Raw genomic sequence first — 19,892 nt, 5'->3', positions numbered from 1 at the left:
GCAATTTTATTTACTACAGTTCCAACCGTCGCTAGGTACAGACATGTTGTCTGTAATAGTAGTATTTGATTCATGTAATTTTATTCTCCAGTTCTGACGGTTCCAGTAGACAGACATGTTGTCTGTGACAGGATGTGTTTCATGTTATTTCAGCCAGAGATAATGACTGTGGAAAGGTATGTTCAATATGTTGTGATCAAGAATATTTTCTCTTGTCTATATCAATAAAACGCGAGTGGTATCCCAAATGAGTTATAGTTTATTCGTAGCAGCAGTTCCTTGCGAAGTTAATTTCAGCCTCAAGAAAAAGAATCCACTACCTGCGTGCTGTTTTCTGCGCTGGGGACATCATCATCATGAAGCCAGCAGGTTAGTGAAGTGTACAAGAACTTATGTATTCCACACAGGGCAGTGGAAACAACTAGGCACCTCACGTGTCTTGCATGCACAGTACAAATGTGCTCAGTGACACGTCATCTGCAGTAATGCAGAGGACGTAAAGAAGGATGAAAGTATTAACACTATCTCACTTTTATTCCTTTTTCTTGCCGTAACGGCCCCAACACCAACCACCAACCACCAAGCTAGGAGGTTTGTTCCGCCGTGTTGAAAAATTATTAAGTAAAAGAGTAAATCTGAATATCACGATTGCATTTAAATTTTAACCTCGGTTTGTAGAAACCGCCTCAACGAGGGCCACACATACACGCTAACATTCTTAACATGAAATCACAAACCACAACACAATTGAATAATACGGACAGGATATATTAAATATGCCAAGTCAGAGCAATCAGTAAACTCTAGGTCAGAGACAGGGGGCCACCGGAAAGTTAGACTCACAGTAACTCGTGTGGCCACGTGGTTCGTGGAGACACAATTTCTACGTACCGTGGCCAAATTTTAGCAACATTAAACCACGCAGCCGCGAGCAATTACCATTTACAGAAGACTCATTTGAAAAGATAAAGGGTAATGGCAGAGGGACAACAGACTCTAAAATTAACCCACGTGAATGATTTACAACAGATATATAGTAATGAAACAAAGGAAGTTCACGAAGTGGCGAAAATTATCAAGATTCTGAAAAGATTATACACGCAGTTGCAGTCACACAAACATTCACACTTAACCGAGGGCGCACTTCTTACATAAGATCGCTTCAACATGTGCAACACATTAGTGCTACGTTCTTCTTACGGACCAAAGTCTGCATTAGGAATCAAACTGAAAGTCTGCAAAAGCCTCGCATTCCATGCTGCGACCCAGCAAAACAATCTTTATAAAAAGAAAACGAGAGGCCAAAAACTAAAAGCTCCTCTCTCGCTACGAGACAACGCGCCACGAGGTTAAATCAACTCACCCTTCTTCGAAGAGACCTCAGCTGCAGTACCTCGGAGAGCTGGAAGCAGACTGCACATCTCACACTAGAACTTCCCCCACAGGACTCCGTGGCCAGGAAAGCCCAGAGATGTGGCTTGCGCCACCAACCTAAGGGAACAAACCTCTTTGCCTACCTGAAAACTACAAGGACTGGCCATTCTGTAAGACTACCGCTGGTTCTCTGCAGCAGACTAAAACCACCGTATAGCAAAATCAAATACACCCACATACATTCAGTCACGCATGCCAGAGAGTTTTGCAATAGGAGAACAAGGGATAAACATCTTATGGGTTACATATAAAATGTGGAAGACTTATAATGGCCTTATAGACGCATCTGAAAGTCTGAAAAGAACCAATTAACAACCATATGATGCTTGCAAATTGTAGAAAGACATAGGCTACGGCTCGATTGAATCATAGCTCAGTCTTTTCTGGTATGATGTTTAGCAGCGGAAACACCCGAATTACTCTGTGGGATGCATAGTCCACTTAAAGCAAATAAAATTATAATGAAAGGGGACTACAGAACCTTTTCAGGGTATGATGTTTAGCAGCGGAAACACCCGAATTACTCTGTGGGATGCATAGTCCACTTAAAGCAAATAAAATTATAATGAAAGGGGACTACAGAAGCCTTTCAGGGTATGATGTTTAGCAACGGAAACACCCGAATTACTCTGTGGGATGCATAGTCCACTTGAAGCAAATAAAATTATAATGAAAGCGGAGTACAGAACCCTTTCAGGGTGTGATGTTTAGCAGCGGAAACACCCGAATTACTCTGTGGGAGGCATAGTCCACTTAAAGCAAATAAAATTATAATGAAAGTGGACTATAGAACCCTTTCAGGGTATGATGTTTAGCAGCGGAAACACCCGAATTACTCTGTGGGATGCATAGTCCACTTAAAGCAAATAAAATTATAATGAAAGGGGACTACAGAACCCTTTCAGGGTATGATGTTTAGCAGCGGAAACACCCGAATTACTCTGTGGGATGCATAGTCCACTTAAAGCAAATAAAATTATAATGAAAGGGGACTACAGAACCCTTTCAGGGTATGATGTTTAGCAGCGGAAACACCCGAATTACTCTGTGGGAGGCATAGTGCACTTAAAGAAAATAAAATTATAATGAAAGGGGACTATAGAACCCTTTCAGGGTTTCTGGAACGGGTCGAAGTTGATGACATGCTGTCAGACAGTATTCTGTGAAGTGACGAGGCACATTTTACACTACGCGATGCAGTGACTACATGGAACTGCCGAATCTGAGGTACTGTTAAACAGCGTGTTGTGCTCGAAGAGCCATTGCACTTACCGTGTGCGACTGTGCGGTGTGGACACCATTATTTTCAGTCCGTTCTTCTTTGAAGAGAACACACCCAGGGGGCCTGTCAGGGGAAAGCTCCTTGTAAGGCATGTGATTTCTGCTTTGCAAGAGCGCAACTGTGCGGAAAGCTCTGTTTTCATGCAAGGCGAGGCAGCACCTCATGTCGCTCGCTCAGCCCTCCACATATGAAAACATTTCTATACGACGTTCTTGCATTCGCAGCGCCAGATTTGCACATGGTGGCAAAAATTGGACCTAACTTTTTCCATCGTAAATCGGTTCCGCTTTAACGTACGTATAAACGTACCTACCAAGCTTCACTGCAATACGACACACTTGGCCTCCGCGAGTACTTGCACTTTAAGTATAACCGCCCAGTTTACCTTACAGTTTACTGACAATACTTCATTGCTACACGCCCGGGTAAGGAAGTCTGCCAGCCTGTGGTGTTGAAACTTCCGTGTTAAAATTCTGTTCTGCTTCTATTGCTGAATGAAATGGGAAGTTGAAGGTTCTACGTTATTTAATTCTAAAACGGCTGAGTAAAAATGAACGTACTGAGCCTACTTTCTCTTTACTTATTATTATCATGCCAACACTGACCCACAATATCCTAGCGCAACGCAATCTGACTGCTCAAAAAAATGACAACCTGACTTCAAATAATTAATTCAAAAGAATAACCGATACATTTCATTAAGCACTTACCTCACAAAAATCTTCGTTACTCGAACTACTGCAATACAGCGAGCGCCAATACTGCCAGCTAAATATAAGATTCTAACTACTGAAGGCACTAACTTCTAATAGGGATATGGTTAGCAAAGGAAAGATTTTGCTGCGGAGCAAACAATGTATTTACCTTAATAACGTGGCAACCAGTTGACAAATTACATTTCCATGACGGACACACGTCCAGATCGTCCGCTCGAGCTAACACTTCAAACCTCTAACCTCCATTTTATTTATTTATTCGTGTGGCTAGGGCCCCCGTCGGGCAGACCGTTCGCCACGTGCCGGTGCTTCAATTTGACGCCCCGTCGGCGACCTGCAGTAAATGAGGATGATAGGATGATGATGAGGACAGCACAACACCCGGTCCCTGGGCGGAGAAAATTGCCCAACCCAGCCAGTAACCGAACCTGGGCCCAGAGAATTGACAATACGTCACGCTGACCATTCAGCTACCGGGGGCGGACGTCTAACCTCCATCACCTCTGGCTATTCTCTCCCCACATCCATCACTGCTGGCTGTTCACCTCTACGTGCTCAACAGTACTTCCATCACTGCTGGTGACTAACTTCCAACTGCACTGTGTTGCCACTACTGGCGATTAGCTTCCAACAACAGGTCCAACCGGCCACAGAGTCTCTTACAAAGAAAGCGAAGTCGGAGATACAATGCAAAGCGCTACAGAGCGCTGCCAACAAAGAAGCAGCCCACTTACAGTGTCTACAGCGATTCTGTCTCGACGATTGTTGCGGCACCGGTTTGCACGCCGGCGCAGTCGGGAAGAAACTATACGGAAGCGGACACACAGTGATGTATTACCCTAGTAATGTTAAGTAAGGGACGGTAAACATTGTAACTCAAAGAATTAATCGTGAAACACCTGTCATTTCACAGCACCCTTTCGCACAACAATGTTTCATTGTTTTATTTTCCGGAAAACTTTACATCACAGCTATGCAACAGATAATTCGAAAATTACAGCCCCCTTCTGACCCTCTGAGGGCAACACCTTACTTATTTTGCAGTTTTTCTAAGTCAGGTTTTGCGGCCAGATGTGATATGCAAAATGTAAGCAGAACACCGTCGCTATCTTCCAGTTGCCTGAGGATAATTTCTGTGTAGTGAGTGCAGTAGTTAGTGTCGAGGACTGAACGAATAATGTAGCTACAGCTTTTTTCATTATGAAATAATGTACACTCCTGGAAATTGAAATAAGAACACCGTGAATTCATTGTCCCAGGAAGGGGAAACTTTATTGACACATTCCTGGGGTCAGATACATCACATGATCACACTGACACAACCACAGGCACATAGACACAGGCAACAGAGCATGCACAATGTCGGCACTAGTACAGTGTATATCCACCTTTCGCAGCAATGCAGGCTGCTATTCTCCCATGGAGACGATCGTAGAGATGCTGGATGTAGTCCTGTGGAACGGCTTGCCATGCCATTTCCACCTGGCGCCTCAGTTGGACCAGCGTTCGTGCTGGACGTGCAGACCGCGTGAGACGACGCTTCATCCAGTCCCAAACATGCTCAATGGGGGACAGATCTTGCTGGCCAGGGTAGTTGCCTTACACCTTCTAGAGCACGTTGGGTGGCACGGGTTACATGCGGACGTCCATTGCCATGTTGGAACAGCAAGTTCCCTTGCCGGTCTAGGAATGGTAGAACGATGGGTTCGATGTCGGTTTGGATGTACCGTGCACTATTCAGTGTCCCCTCGACGATCACCAGAGGTGTACGGCCAGTGTAGAGATTGCTCCCCACACCATGATGCCGGGTGTTGGCCCTGTGTGCCTCGGTCGTATGCAGTCCTGATTGTGGCGCTCACCTGCACGGCGCCAAACACGCATACGACCATCATTGGCACCAAGGCAGAAGCGACTCTCATCGCTGAAGACGACACGTCTCCATTCGTCCCTCCATTCACGCCTGTCGCGACACCACTGGAGGCGGGCTGCACGATGTTGGGGCGTGAGCGGAAGACGGCCTGACGGTGTGCGGGACCGTAGCCCAGCTTCATGGAGACGGTTGCGAATGGTCCTCGCCGATACCCCAGGAGCAACAGTGTCCCTAATTTGCTGGGAAGTGGCGGTGCGGTCCCCTATGGCACTGCGTAGGATCCTACGGTCTTGGGGTGCATCCGTGCGTCGCTGCGCTCCGGTCCCAGGTCGACGGGCACGTGCACCTTCCGCCGACCACTGGCGACAACATCGATGTACTGTGCAGACCTCACGCCCCACGTGTTGAGCAATTCGGCGGTACGTCCACCCGGCCTCCCGCATGCCCACTATACGCCCTCGCTCAGAGTCCGTCAACTGCACATACGGTTCACGTCCACGCTGTCGCGTCATGCTACCAGTGTTAAAGACTGCGATGGAGCTCCGTATGCCACGGCAAATTGGCTGACACTGACGGCGGCGGTGCACAAATGCTGCGCAGCTAGCGCCATTCGACGGCCAACACCGCGGTTCCTGGTGTGTCCGCTGTGCCGTGCGTGTGATCATTGCTTGTACAGCCCTCTCGCAGTGTCCGGAGCAAGTATGGTGGGTCTGACACACCGGTGTCAATGTGTTCCTTTTTCCATTTCCAGGAGTGTAGTAGTGGTCGGCATTCCTGTTGTGCGTATTAAATTGTTCAAATGGCTCTGAGCAGTATGCAACTTAACTTCTGAGGTCATCAGTCGCCTAGAACTTAGAACGAATTAAACCTAACTAACCGAAGGACATTACAGACATCAACGCCCGAGGTAGGATTCGACTCGGCTCCAGACTGCAGCACCTAGAACCGCACGGCCACTCCGGCCAGCCGTGCGTATTCTTTTTAGCTGCTGACTATACACTGAGCATTGTGTTGTGCGATGTATCAATTGCTCACTTTTCTCAATAACAACTATTTTATGCGCGAATCTCACATTGTCAGTCTGGCAAGCCGTAGGTGAGTAATTTGCGTCTGGCATGTGCGTGTCATCTGTCTGAAGGGTATACTCATTATTTTAATACTGCTCAGATGACAAAAAGGATCCTTTGGCAAGTTTCATTTCCACTCATTCAGTGTTAAAAATACGATGGGTTATGGGGATTCAACCAAAATTCCAACAGAACTGACGATATATTGTTGTGTGAATTGTTAACCTTTCCTCATTCGAAGAAGCATCAGCAGTTATGAGTAATGGCCGCATTTGTCTTGTTGACAGGCTTAATCGTACTTCATTTGCCAAAACACAGTTTCCCCTTCCTGGGACAATGAATTCAGGGTGTTCTTATTTCAATTTCCAGGAGTGTACATTTGTGTAGTCTACTGTATAATTAGCTTATTAATGGTGATAGTGTGTATGCAGCGACTGAAATGGTTTTCTCGTGACGAGGAGACGATTAAAATATCGTTATTCGTGAAGGCTTCTCGACTGTTTCTAGCTTGCAGTGAAAATCTGATGTCCACATGTACGTAGTATGATGTCTCTTATTGCATCCATATCCAAGTAGTGATAGTGAAACTTACGTGCTTCATGTCTTGGATGCTTTTTGCCAGTAGCACAAAGAGGCCATACTTGTGGAAATTACGTCTTTTCGATTTTTTATAACAGATCGTAGAGATACGTCAGCGTAACAGGCAGCAAGCAGATAAATTTGTTTTATTTTTCTGACTTGCTTCTGTATCACATGATTTTATAATATTCACTACTTCCTTATTCAATACCCTCGTCTGTCGCTTCCTAAGTTACGATAACATTACGGAGGCAGAAGATATAATCCCAGTGGCTAATGGTTCACCAGTTATTTAACTCTGCGTTCTTCTCGACAAAAGAATGAACAAAACAAAAAAGTATACAGATAAACGTAACTGAAAACTGTTATGTGCTAATGAAAAAAATGGAGCGCTTAAACGGCGAAAAACGAAACACTACTCAGTTACAATAAAATTCAGTATATTGTAAGGCTGTATTTTTCGGATGGGCCGGCCTGGGTTCGTTTGCCGGCCGGAGTGGCCGAGCGGTTCTAGGCGCTACTGTCTGGAACCGCGCGACCGCTATGGTCGCGGGTTCGAATCCTGCTTCGGGCATGGATGTGTGTGATACCCTTAGGTTAGTTAGGTTTAAGTAGTTCTAAGTTCTAGGGGACTGATGACCTCAGAAGTTAAGTCCCATAGTGGTGAGAGCAATTTTTGAACCACTTTCGGATTTGCAATAGTTCCACTGCCCATGTGCGCCATGCGAAGTGAGCTATGGCAGGACTGCCTTCCCGCTTCGCGCCTCACCCTTCCCGCAGTGCTCGCCGGACACTCAGCGCGAGAAACTGTGCCACAACCGCAACGCTGCGCGACCCACACTCTCGCGTCGCAATTTGCTCGGTTCCATTTGAAACTAGGCACAAAAATGCGCGCCGCGCCGAGCCGCATGCGCTATACGCATCTCAATTTGCGCCTAGCACAGTAGGAACGTGACTAGGAGCGCAAGGTTGTGTTTAAACTGTGCCAGAGTTCTGTTGTTCTTAGTCCTGGAAGTTAATCAGTTACCTCAGCGGGCTACTTGGACTCACTATCTGCCCTGATGCAACGCGTAACATCTTCCAACATGGAAAAACTGTGTAAGATACAGCGTCAGCAGAGTGCATAAATTTTAACTTCTCGTAAGTGAAAAGAGGGCTAATTCTCTCAGGTTCAGCTGGAGCTCCTAAATAATACCATTTCTTGACTAATATGTGCGTTGTGCATTATCAAAAAAATGTTCAAACGTGTGTGAAATCTTATGGGACGTAACTGCTAAGGTCATCAGTTCCTAAGCTTACACACTACTTAAACTCAACTATCCTAAGGACAAACACACACACACAAGCCAGAGGGAGGACTCGAACCTCCGCCGGGACCAGCCGCACAGTCCATGACTGTAGCGCCTAAGACCGCTCGGCTAATCCCGCGCGGCGTGCATTATCACTTCAGCAATTCAGATGCTGTTACTACGTCCGTAATAATAAACAGGTCCTGAGGTAATAGCGAATACTTGATCGTACTTTATACTTCTCCGCCTATTCATGCAACGCATTCTCTCACTAGTAGCCAGCATTGGTACAGAACTCGCAACATGCAGTCCAAAAAGTCAAAACTAAAGCCAATCAATAAACAGTCTGTAGGCTCACATAATTGGAAAATACAGGACCCTCAATAGCGGAAAATTTAATTTCACTACTGATTATTGGCTAAATTCTGTTATTAATTTTGAAATCAGCTTGGAATGTCCTCTCAATACTAAGCGGTTCACTTTTATTCAGTTAACTGAAATTTCTGAAATACCACAATTTCTCCAGCTCACCAGAAACTTCATTTGCAACGAATCTCATTAACTTCTGATCTACTCAGCTTGATCTACATCTACGTCTACGCTCTGCAAATCACCTTACGGTATGTGGCTGTGAGTACTTTGTCCTGGTAAGCCTCCGTATGGCCTCAAATCTCTGTAATTTTATTTTCGTGGTCTTTTCGCAGGATATACGTAGCATGAAGCAATATATCGGTTGACTCTTTTAGGGACGCACACTCGCGGAATTTTAATACCAGACCATACCTTGAAGCAGAACGCCTATGTTGCATCGTCTGGTACTGGAGTTGGCTCAACGTTTCCGTGACGCTTTCGCACTAATAAATGAATTGTAGTGAAACATACTGCTCTTCTTTGCAGCTTTACTTAATTTACTATATCAATCCCATGTGGCGCGTATCTCAGACCGACTAGTAATATGCACGTATTGGTCGAACGTCTATGTTCGTTTTATGTTTTGTAAGCTACTTCTTTTGTTGATGTATTACTTTTCCTGAGGAATCTTGCAAAGAATCTTAGTCAGGCATTTATCTCAGCCGCGATTAATTTGATGTGGTTGGCTCTGAGCACTATGGGTCTTAACATCTATGGTCATCAGTCCCCTAGAGCTTAGAACTCCTTAAACCTAACTAACCTAAGGACACCACACGACACCCAGCAATCACGAGGAAGAGAAAATCCCTGACCCCGCCGGGAATCGAACCCGGGAACCCGGGCGTGGGAAGCGAGAACGCTACCGTACGACCACGAGATGCGGGCTTGATGTGGTTGTTCCGTTTTAGATCGCTCCGTACGCGGCTCCCACATATGCTGGAAGTAACTACTTGAAGTGATTGGACTGCAGTCGTGTAACCACACAATAAACGGTGTTACTGTTTATGTATTCACAGTAGCCGGCCGCTGTGGCCGAGCGGTTCTAGGCGCTTCAGTCCGAGCAACTGCTACGGTAGCAGGTTCAAATCCTGCCTCGGGCATGGATCGGTGTGATGTCCTTAGTTAGGTTTAAGTAGTTCTAAGTTCTAGGGGACTGGTTACCTCAGATGTTAAGTCCCATAGTGTTCAGAGCCATTTGAACATTTTTATTCGCAGTACGTTACTTACGTTTATTTACGTTAAGAGTCAACTGCCACTCCCTGTACCATGCCTCGATTCTCTATAGGTCTCCCAGCGTTTCGCTACAATTTTCTAGTGTTAGCGACTACCGTGTGTACAACAGCAACATCCGCGAAAACTGTCATCCGACGTTATCCACTGGGTCATTAAACTATGTTGTGAAAAGTAATGGTCCTACAACATTCTCTTGGGGTACACCTTGATATTATAAAAGGTCATCAAAAACTTCCCCTTTACGGGAGCTACTGCAGCGTATGTGCAATGTAGTTCGAATCTGATGCGGGTGTATAAGCACCGACGTGTACGCAAGGTATTAGTGTGACATTGGTGTCTTTCAGATGTGAGTGCGGTATATGCGGAAACTTGAAGTATGGCGATATTATTACGAAATACGTCCAAACAGAGCCAACGTACTATTATTCACACAAACACCGGTAGACCTCAACTGGAGAATGAAGAACGTGTATGAACCATCGCATCTGTCGAAAACCACTGTTGTGGATTTGTGCGCCAAGAACGTGCTGCTGCTTCGGGTGAGAAGGCACGTCCTCATACTGCAAATGCAGTAATGCAGAAGTTACGCCAACTCAGGTGGCAGTCACTCGAGCATCCGCCCTACGGTGCTGATCTCCCCCAATGCGATTGATTATCCCGTCTTTCGGACGGATTCTTTTATTTATTTAATTTTAATTTCTTATCGCACGAAGATGTGCAACATGCAGATAAGTACTTCTTCACTCAGCAGGACTTGGTGTTTTATCAAATGGCTCTGAGCACTATGGGCCCTAGACGTAGAACTACTTAAACCTACCTAACATAAGAACATCACACACATCCATGCCCGAGGCAGGATTCGAACCTGCGACCGCAGCAGCAGCGCGGATCCGGGCTGAAGCGCGTAGAGTCGCTCGGCCACAGCGGCCGGCTGTTTATTTTCGACCTGGTGCGTCGGTGAGGTGATTCCCTCATTGCTGACAGCGATTTAGCCTGATTAGCATACCGTTTCTCCCAAGTACAGCCTGTGCACGGACAATTTTTGATCGTCCCTTGCACTTTTATGTCTTAAAACTTGTCTCCGTTCAGAATGACATGCTGTTTTCTGTTTTCAAGAAACTCTTTTAATCCCGTATTTTGTTCGCTACGTGGCAGTCCGGAACTGTGTTGAAAGCTTTCCGGAACCCAAGGATTTATCTACTGCTTTATGGGTCTCCTGGACGAACAGAGCGAGCTGAGTTTTACAGGATCGTAGTTTTCTAAAACATGCCGATTCCTACAAAGGAGACTTTCGGTCTCCAGAAATGCCTTGATACCTAAGCACAAAACATGTGCTAAAATATTACAATAGATCGACTTCAGAGATATAAGTCTACGGTGTTACGCATCTCTTCTACGCGCTTTCATGAAAAATGGAACGACCTGTGCTTACTTTCCAGTCACTAAGGCGCTTCACTCCTCTAGAGACCTACCGTACACTGGTGCTAGAAGAGGGGCAAATTCCTTCGCAGACTCTGTGTACAATCGAAATTGTATCCCGTCAGGTACAGTGGCTTTTCCTCTGTTCACAGATTTCAGTTTCTTTTGTATCACCGTGTCAATTATTTCAATATCTGTCATTCTGTAATTCGTGAGATATTTTAAGGAAGAGCCACAGTGCGATCGATTTCTGTGAAACAGTTTTGTAAAAAGACGTTAAGTATTTTGGCATTTTCTATGTAGACCTCCGGTTCAGTGCTAGCATGATCACAGAATGTCTAAACTGATTTAACATATGATCAAAACTTCCGGGACAATCAATCAAGTTGGCAGGCAGAATTTTACTTTCTAACTCGTTGAACAGTTCACGCATAGCCCTTCTCACGACAGTTTCGGTTACGTTTAGTTTTCATTTGCCTGAGAGGCTCTGACTACGTTAAAGTTTGCAAAATGGTTCAAATGGCTCTGAGCACTATGGGACTTTAATTCCAAGGTCATCAGTCCCCTAGAACTTAGAACTACTTAAATCTAACGAACCCGAGGCAGGATTCGAACACGCGACCGTAGCGCCTAGAACCGCTCGGCCACCCCGGCAGGCTAAAATTTACAGCGAAGCTCTCTTTGCTTTCGTAGCAGTTTTATAATACGGTTGTGGAACCACGGTGGGTCTTTTTCGTAGCTCAGAATTTTGCTTGTTACATGTCTGTCTAAAGGTTCATTGATGCTCAACATTGCCAATGCTGGAGACGAAATTTTCGTAATGATCTGTCACGTAATCTGAAATGTGTCTCGCCGCCCTTTCTTTGTATTCATACGTATAACCGTTACAGCTAATGTTGTTATGATCTCTGATTCCCTGTTCTACGCTGAGTCGAGTAATCTACAGTCTAACATGTTAACTTCACACCGGTTCTCTAACTGACGAAAGTAATTTTCGGATGAAGTGCTTAAATTAAATTCGCTGGATTCTCTGTCCCTACTACCCGTCGTAATCCCTTGAGTTTCTCGATTTATACCTGGTAAGCTAAAATCTTCATTTAAAATTATAACACGATAAGGAAGAACGGTATAAGCGAAATATTCTCCAAGTTTCCTTCAGATCTCCCGCCACTACTGCTGCTCCGGCAGTTGGTCTATAAAAGCATCCAATTACCATCCACCATTTAACACTTATCTTCACACAAATTATTTAAGTTTTGGATATTGCCTAATCTCACTAGATAACACAGTATTTTTTTATTGCTGTCAAGTAACTTTTACCACCAGCGTTCAACCTATCTTTTCGAAATTGCCACTGACATCAGGTTTCATTCGGCTTTCTGTCTCTAGAACTATGTGGCCATTGTTATCGTTTACAAGTGAGACTAGTTCCGTAACCTCTCCGTAGCCGCTCCTGCAGTTAGCTAATACTATAATGACGTTATATTCCTTAGATCGGCCTCGGGCATGGATGCGTGTGATGTCCTTAGGTTAGTTAGGTTTAATTAGTTCTAACTTCTAGGCGACTGACGACCTCAGAAGTTAAGTCGCATAGTGCTCAGAGCCATTTTGAGCCTTAGTTAGACGTTCTGTGACGAATGCCATTCTGTCTGGGCGCGTATTTTTTCGGATCGCTGAAGCTATTTCTCTGTTCTGAAAAATTAACATGTGTACCGCACACGTAGTTCGCTACCCTTGTACCGCTTCACTCTTATAGTGAACGCCTGGTCTATTCAGGGAGTCCTACACTTCATCAATCGATATGGGAGGTCTAGAAATCCGCACCCATGACCTTCACAGAATTGCCTGACTGTGCTTTAAGTTCGAGACCAGAGGACCGCAGCCGTTTCTGGGAACGATGCTACAAACCCTTAGCCTTGCTTCCACTCCACGAGCGAGGCTAGCTGTGTTCATCCAATCAGCCAGCCGCTTGTAATAACCGAGGATGGCCTCTGCACCCAGACGATGTGCATCTTTCGTGCCTACGTGAGCCACGATTTGCAGCCGTGTGTACCCAGCGCGCTCAATCGGTGCCGGCAGAGTCTCCTCCATATCTCAGAAGAAGCCTCCCGACGAGCTAACAGAATGGACACTGGTCTTCTTTCCCGACCTGCCCTCTATTCCCCTGAGGGTCTCCATCACCCGTCTTACACTGGAACCCCCAGTGTGCAGGGATCCCACCCTCTGTGCTTGTCCGGATCTCTCAGGAAGAAACAACAGGCGAGGCATCCCGTGCTGCCTCACACGTTACTTTCATCAGTGAGAAATACCGCAAACCTGTTTCTGAGGTGGAAGGGGAGATTTGCGGCCGGCACCCACTTTCGCCTTCCGCACAGAGACTCCCGACCCGCTACTGTTCGCGAGTCACCGCCAGGCAAATGCTGACTGCCAAGGACGTGCGATTCGGAAGTTTCCCAGGCGCCGCTGTAGGCTCCAGGGGTGCCGAAGTTTTCATCCCAGGTGCCCCAGCACTTCTCAGCAAAAGCAAATGGAAGTACTTTTACAAAATTACTAGAGCACTGGGAAACATGTCCTCACACTACTAAAGCTGAATCACGACTCCTCGATACGAGCGCGTGTACATCTCTCGCATGCATCGTTCTCCTTTCTGATTAGTTGTAACACACTGTAACCGATCAGCTTGATAGCTTTTCTCGGACGACATCTTAATTTCTCTTCTACGCCAGTCCTCAACTTCGAATTTAATTCAATCATATGACAAAATTTTCACTTTCTGAAAAGCAAACAATCTCGGAACATCCTCATTTTCACTTACCTCCACGACGAAAGCAAAGATTTTGTTTCTAGAATTGTAATGTACCTTTAGTTTCTAGCAGATAAAAGTGAGGAAAATATTAAAATTTTGATAAAAGTATGCAACACATGAATAAAAGTTAGCATCACGAAACACGCTACAAATGCGATGTGGTTGGTAACATTACACACATTGTGATACAGTCAAACTTTCTATCGTACTAAATACGCGTCATTTATATTCTTAAGCCACTTCACATCATGATCTTTCGACGTGTCAGCTTAAGTTTAAGTTAGATTAAGTAGTGTGTAAGTCTAGGAACCGATGACCTCAGCAGTTTGGTCCCATAGGAATTTACCACAAATTTACAAATTTTCCACTCAAAATTTGAGGGTAGTTCATGAACCAATGGAGATGTATGCAGCAAATTGCTGAAAAAAAAAAAAAAACAACAACAAGAAGAAAGCAAGTAAGTGAATTAAGGAAGAAAATGGAATTGTGATAATAGTGATTAAAAAGTGGAGGTGAGTTGGACAATACGCAGGAAGATGGATGGTAGATGGCCAGAGAAAGTCCTTCCTAGATTCCAAGAAATATGAAAAGACTGAGAAGACCAACTAATCGAAAAGAGATAGATGATATTAGAAAATTGGCAGGAGCAATATTCATTTTTACCGTTGAAGGTTGCAATGCACAGAAATTTAATGTTGGTAACAGAGATTATCATTAACAGATTCATTTAGAATGATAATCAAATCTTCATCAAATTAATTTTGTTTTTACGACTCACAAATTTTCATTTTACGCCTTAGGTGTTGATTACCTCCAGGTTGGGTGACAGTGGTCTGAACGGAAATGTTTCTACCTTCTTTGCTGCAGTTTCACATATTTTGGGACTCCCTGTTTTACAGTGATTTCGTCTCTGAAGTGTAATAATGAGAACCCATGTTTCATCTACTGTTATGAAACGTAGAAAAGTCTAAACATTCTTGCGCTATGTGTAATAATGAGAACCCATGTTTCATCTACTGTTATGAAACGTAGAAAAGTCTAAACATTCTTGCGCTATCTTCTTTCAAATGTGTTGTGGTGTGTGATTCTTTATCTTCGCTACTGGGGCCTCAGAATTCCTATACTGCATGAAGGCAATCAGACTGGGATGAAAATCAATTAAAGTTTTACCACTTTTCTTGTTGTCGTCGTTTTCTTCTTGCGCAATAAACATCCTATCAGGTTGTGATCTCTGACGGTGCCCACACTTCAGGACTAGAGAAGCTGATTTACATCGTGTTCCTTCGTGTTTGTAATTCATAAATAGAAAAATGATACATAATCATCTCATCTCTTTCAATGACGATAACTGCCTTTTCACTATTTTAATAGGTCGCCTAGCGCTGGAAGATATAGATGTATCCGATACAATACTACAACCACCAGAATGCCAGAGATATATTACTCTTTAATAAAATTCGTTTGCTTACAGAAAAAGCTAAAAGAGAACTTCCTACATAACGTTTCTGAAATATTGATATAGCAGCTGAAGGCTGTTCCACTAATGTCAGAACAGAACAGAAGAGACGTTCATTAATTGAAACAGACTCGGTGCCAGGGGACGTTACAGGTAAAGTATGCTGCCTCAGTGAGAGGAAAGGTTCGTTTCATTGACAACTTGGCGTAAAACCTGGTGGACACGGGCTATCGAGATCTGGTTGCTCGGGATTACTGAATACCAACAGCACTGTGAATTGTTACCACACTCCCGTTAGTTGTAAATAATGAACGTCCAAAGCGTTTGTCATCTTCATTTCATGTACAGCATGTACAAGTTCAGTACCGACTTCTTAACAGCCGGAAAGAGAAGGTACGAAGTAAAAAGTTCGTAACGTCGAATCTATCTTCTCTTTGGTAGACCTGAACCTTTCTAAACGAATATTTTTTTGCAGTTCGTTTGCCGGCCGGAGTGGCCGTACGGTTCTAGGCGCTACAGTCTGGAACCGCGTGCCCGCTCCGGTCCCAGGTTCGAATCCTGCCTCGGGCATGGATGTGTGTGATGTCCTTATGTTAGTTAGGTTTAAGTAGTTCTAAGTTCTAGGGGACTGATGACCTCAGCAGTTAAGTCCCATAGTGCTCAGAGCCATTTGAACCATTTTTGCCGTTCGTTTGCCACTTTTACTCACACGTTGTTTACATGCTCACCATAAACGAGAACCCGAAAGACGGTCTCTAAAACTTCACAGTGGGCCTTACGTCCAAAGATCGTCTCTCCCTTAGGCCGAGAAATTTTATAGGCTCCGTTACACAGAACTACTCCAGCCTACAGAGCATGTAAGCAGCTAATTAGTTCTGTGTCGTTATTTCGCTCATTATGTCTACTATTGTCCTGATATAGTCCTCCACTATTGTCGCTTGTCAGCTATCCCCGTAATCTCAACGTAGGTTTTGCATCTCACACAATTAACGGTGTGCTTTAGATACTCATACGCCCCTGCGATTCTCTACATCCACCACATTCTCAACTACAGCTTTTAGCAACGATGACATATTAATATGTCCCCAACCAGTCGGTCTATTTCATTAATTACGTCCTACATTAGTTTTTTTTCTAGCTGACTTATTGAAGAACGACTTTACTGCATGTAACTGCAAATAGATCTGGCCTTCAAAGCTCTCCAGTAACACTATACTTTACAAACTTGTAACAACTTTATTTTTGTTTTCTCCTTCTACGTGTTTCACCCCCAAGCAGAGTTGCAACTCTAACATAACTTTTCATTCCACTGGCTTTGCATCCCCTGCAAAAGTAGACGTAAGACAACTGTATTAACCCTCTATCGCATACCTTTTGTTAGGAAAATAATTCAGTGAAAGAAAGCCTATAGGTAGTGTCTGCCACGTGAAATATTGTGTAACAGAAAATACTGATTAATTATTAATCGGTCAGTTATAGAGACAAGGAAACAGAATCTGTGCTGTCATAAAGCAGAATTTTACATACCTTACAAATCCCGTAAGATATGGTGTAAGCGGCAGAAATAATTAAAGCTTTCAGAGGATTTAGCGAGTGTTTACGTACACTCGATCTTCAGCAAACATTATCGAATGAACTATTTCTGCCAACACAGTGACGGTAAGTGCACTCTAGGTCGATGCAGCCAGACCGTGTGTGTATGTGTGTATATGTGTGTGTGTGTAGCCAGACGGAAACATTACGCATTTACGAGTTCTTTCTGTAACATTCTGCACAAATTTCGTTTTTTGCCAAATGGTAACACCGTGCTATAGAGGGTTAACGAACTCCTGTCACGAACACAGAGACGTCGCACACCACCGATCTCATCACAGAGGTCGTGCACCTAACGTTGTTTAAGCAACTGCTTACGGTATTCAACGGGCAGGTATGCGCTGGGAGTGAATGTCCTCAGAACAATGGCGCTCGCACGTCGGGATCGTCAGGCGCCGCACAGTACACACACAGGCGTGGAGGGGAGCAAAGTCTGCGGGTCACCAGAGCGCACTGACGTGCGTCGCACACTCGCGGCAGTGTGCTGTTCGCTCGGTAGATGGCACTGGCTGTCTCACAACCATACGGCGACGCGTCCACCGCCACGCAGTGGTCTCACCGATCAGTCGGCGGTGGGAGGGAAAACGCCACAGCGGAATGGAATGGGCTCCCCTCCCTACAAACAAGTCCTTGAACACGTCGGGAGAGAGTGTGGAAAGAGGCTGCGCGTTTCCTGGCTCACAAATTGTGCAGGCAAGGCAGGTGTAATATCTGCCATTCACTGCTTGGGCGCGGCAAAACAACACACTGTTTCAAAAATCGTCAGCCTTCGTACAAATAGGCTTACTATTAACTGTAATTAGGGAGGTGCTCAGAGCACCTGTTAATCATAATTACAGAGCTCATTTGCCATTTTTTTGTCATACTGACCCTTTTATATTAAGGTTTCGAAATAACTTCTACTACCATCAAAGCAACTCTTTATCGCTAGAAATCATCATACCAATATCGACTGGTAAGTCACCGAAGTGGCAGAAAATAGAAATACCCGCAAAAGGCAGATGAACAACTTGGGGACGGGTCTCCCGTCCCACACTACAATGCAAGACGATAATTTCATTTACCACACCATTTAGTGTCTTCTACAGCTACACCCTTCAAACCTTTGTGTAGTGCATGGCGGAGGGTGTTTCCCATTGCACCACGCTGAATCAGTTACTAGCGCTTCTTCTCGTTCCACTGACGGGTGGAGTGCAGAAGAATGATTGCTTAAATGCGTCATAGCATAAACTCGTTTTCGCGATACCCACAGGATTGATAAGTAAATTGTTGTAGTGTATTCCTAGACTGATGACTTAAACCTGGTTCTTGAAACTTCGGAATACGCTTTCCTGCTTGTGCGCCCGTAGGGTAGGTAGCTTGTAGGCGAGGGATGGGAGGAGCTCCAAACCCGAGGTACCGTGTATTTTTAATATTTTGGAAAAGAATGGCGATATATAATGAATGAAAAGAATGACGGTATATAAAAATGACGGGACTTGAACCCTGGTCCTTCTGGACGGAAAACCCAGCTGTGCCCCCCAGCACATGGAAACTGCCCAGTTGCAGGAAAGGAAGGTTAGGATAGTGTACTTTATTGCTTTTGGTTGGGAAACTGAAGTAAAGATCAGACCTAATTATGTAATTAATTATAAAGATCGCTCCTAATTACACAACTAGACTGAAGCGCAAAAGAAACTGGTATAGTCATGCACATTCAAACACAGAAATATGTAGACAGGCAGAATACGGCTTTGTGGTCGGCAACCCATATATAAAACAACCAGTGTCTGGCGCAATTGTTAGATCTGTTACCTCTGCTACACTAGAAGATTATCAAGATTTAAGTGAGTATGAACATGGTTTTATAGTCGGTGCATGGGCATGGGACACAGCATCTCCAACGTAGTGACGAAGTGGACATTCTCCCACAAAAGTGTACCGTGAATATGAGGAATTACGTGAAACATCAAATCTTCACAATCGCTTATTTACTTACTTACTTACAGGCTGGTCATACCAGACTCGAGAGTCAAGTACAGCAGCAACGTGTTTTCGCCATCTGTCCCTGTCTTGGGCTATTTCCTTCCATTCACCTTCAATACCTAGGCCCCTCAAATCAGCCTTCACATTGTCCTCCCATCTATGCCTCGGTCTCCCCACAGGACGTTTTCCCTCTAGGTGCCCTACCAGTACACTGCGCGTTGCCCTGCCCTCATCCATTCGATCTACGTGACCCGCCCAACGCAGCCTACGTGATTTAATAATACTGATTATGTCAGGGCTTGAATAGAGTTCGTGAACCTCTTCGTTATGCAGTTTTCGCCACTCTCCACTAATGTCATCCCTTTTTGCTCGGAAAATTTTCCTCAAAATTTTGTTTTCAAATACTCGAAACGGCTTTCCATTTTGCACAGTGAGAGACCAAGTCTCACACCCGTACAGCATAACTGGTAGAATAATAATTTTGTATATTCTAATCTTTAAATTCCTAGACAATATCCGTGATGAAAACAATATATTCAGTGAGAAGTAGCACGCATTTCCCACCCGTAATCTCTTCTTTAGTTCGGATTCAATCTCATTTCTCGAAGTGATGTCCACGCCTAGATACTTAAATGTGTTCACTTTTTCAAACTGCATGTCTCCAACTCTTAACATTTCCTAATCTACTGCTGATGGCATTCTAGTAGTAACCAGGTATTTAGTTTTGTCTTCTCTTATCCTTAGACCTACATCTTCACTAGCCTTGGTTAAA

The sequence above is a fragment of the Schistocerca gregaria genome, chromosome 3 (genome assembly GCF_023897955.1).
Source record: "Schistocerca gregaria isolate iqSchGreg1 chromosome 3, iqSchGreg1.2, whole genome shotgun sequence".
In the NCBI taxonomy this organism is placed as follows: Eukaryota; Metazoa; Arthropoda; class Insecta; order Orthoptera; family Acrididae; genus Schistocerca; species Schistocerca gregaria.
This window is presented reverse-complemented; position numbering follows the sequence as displayed.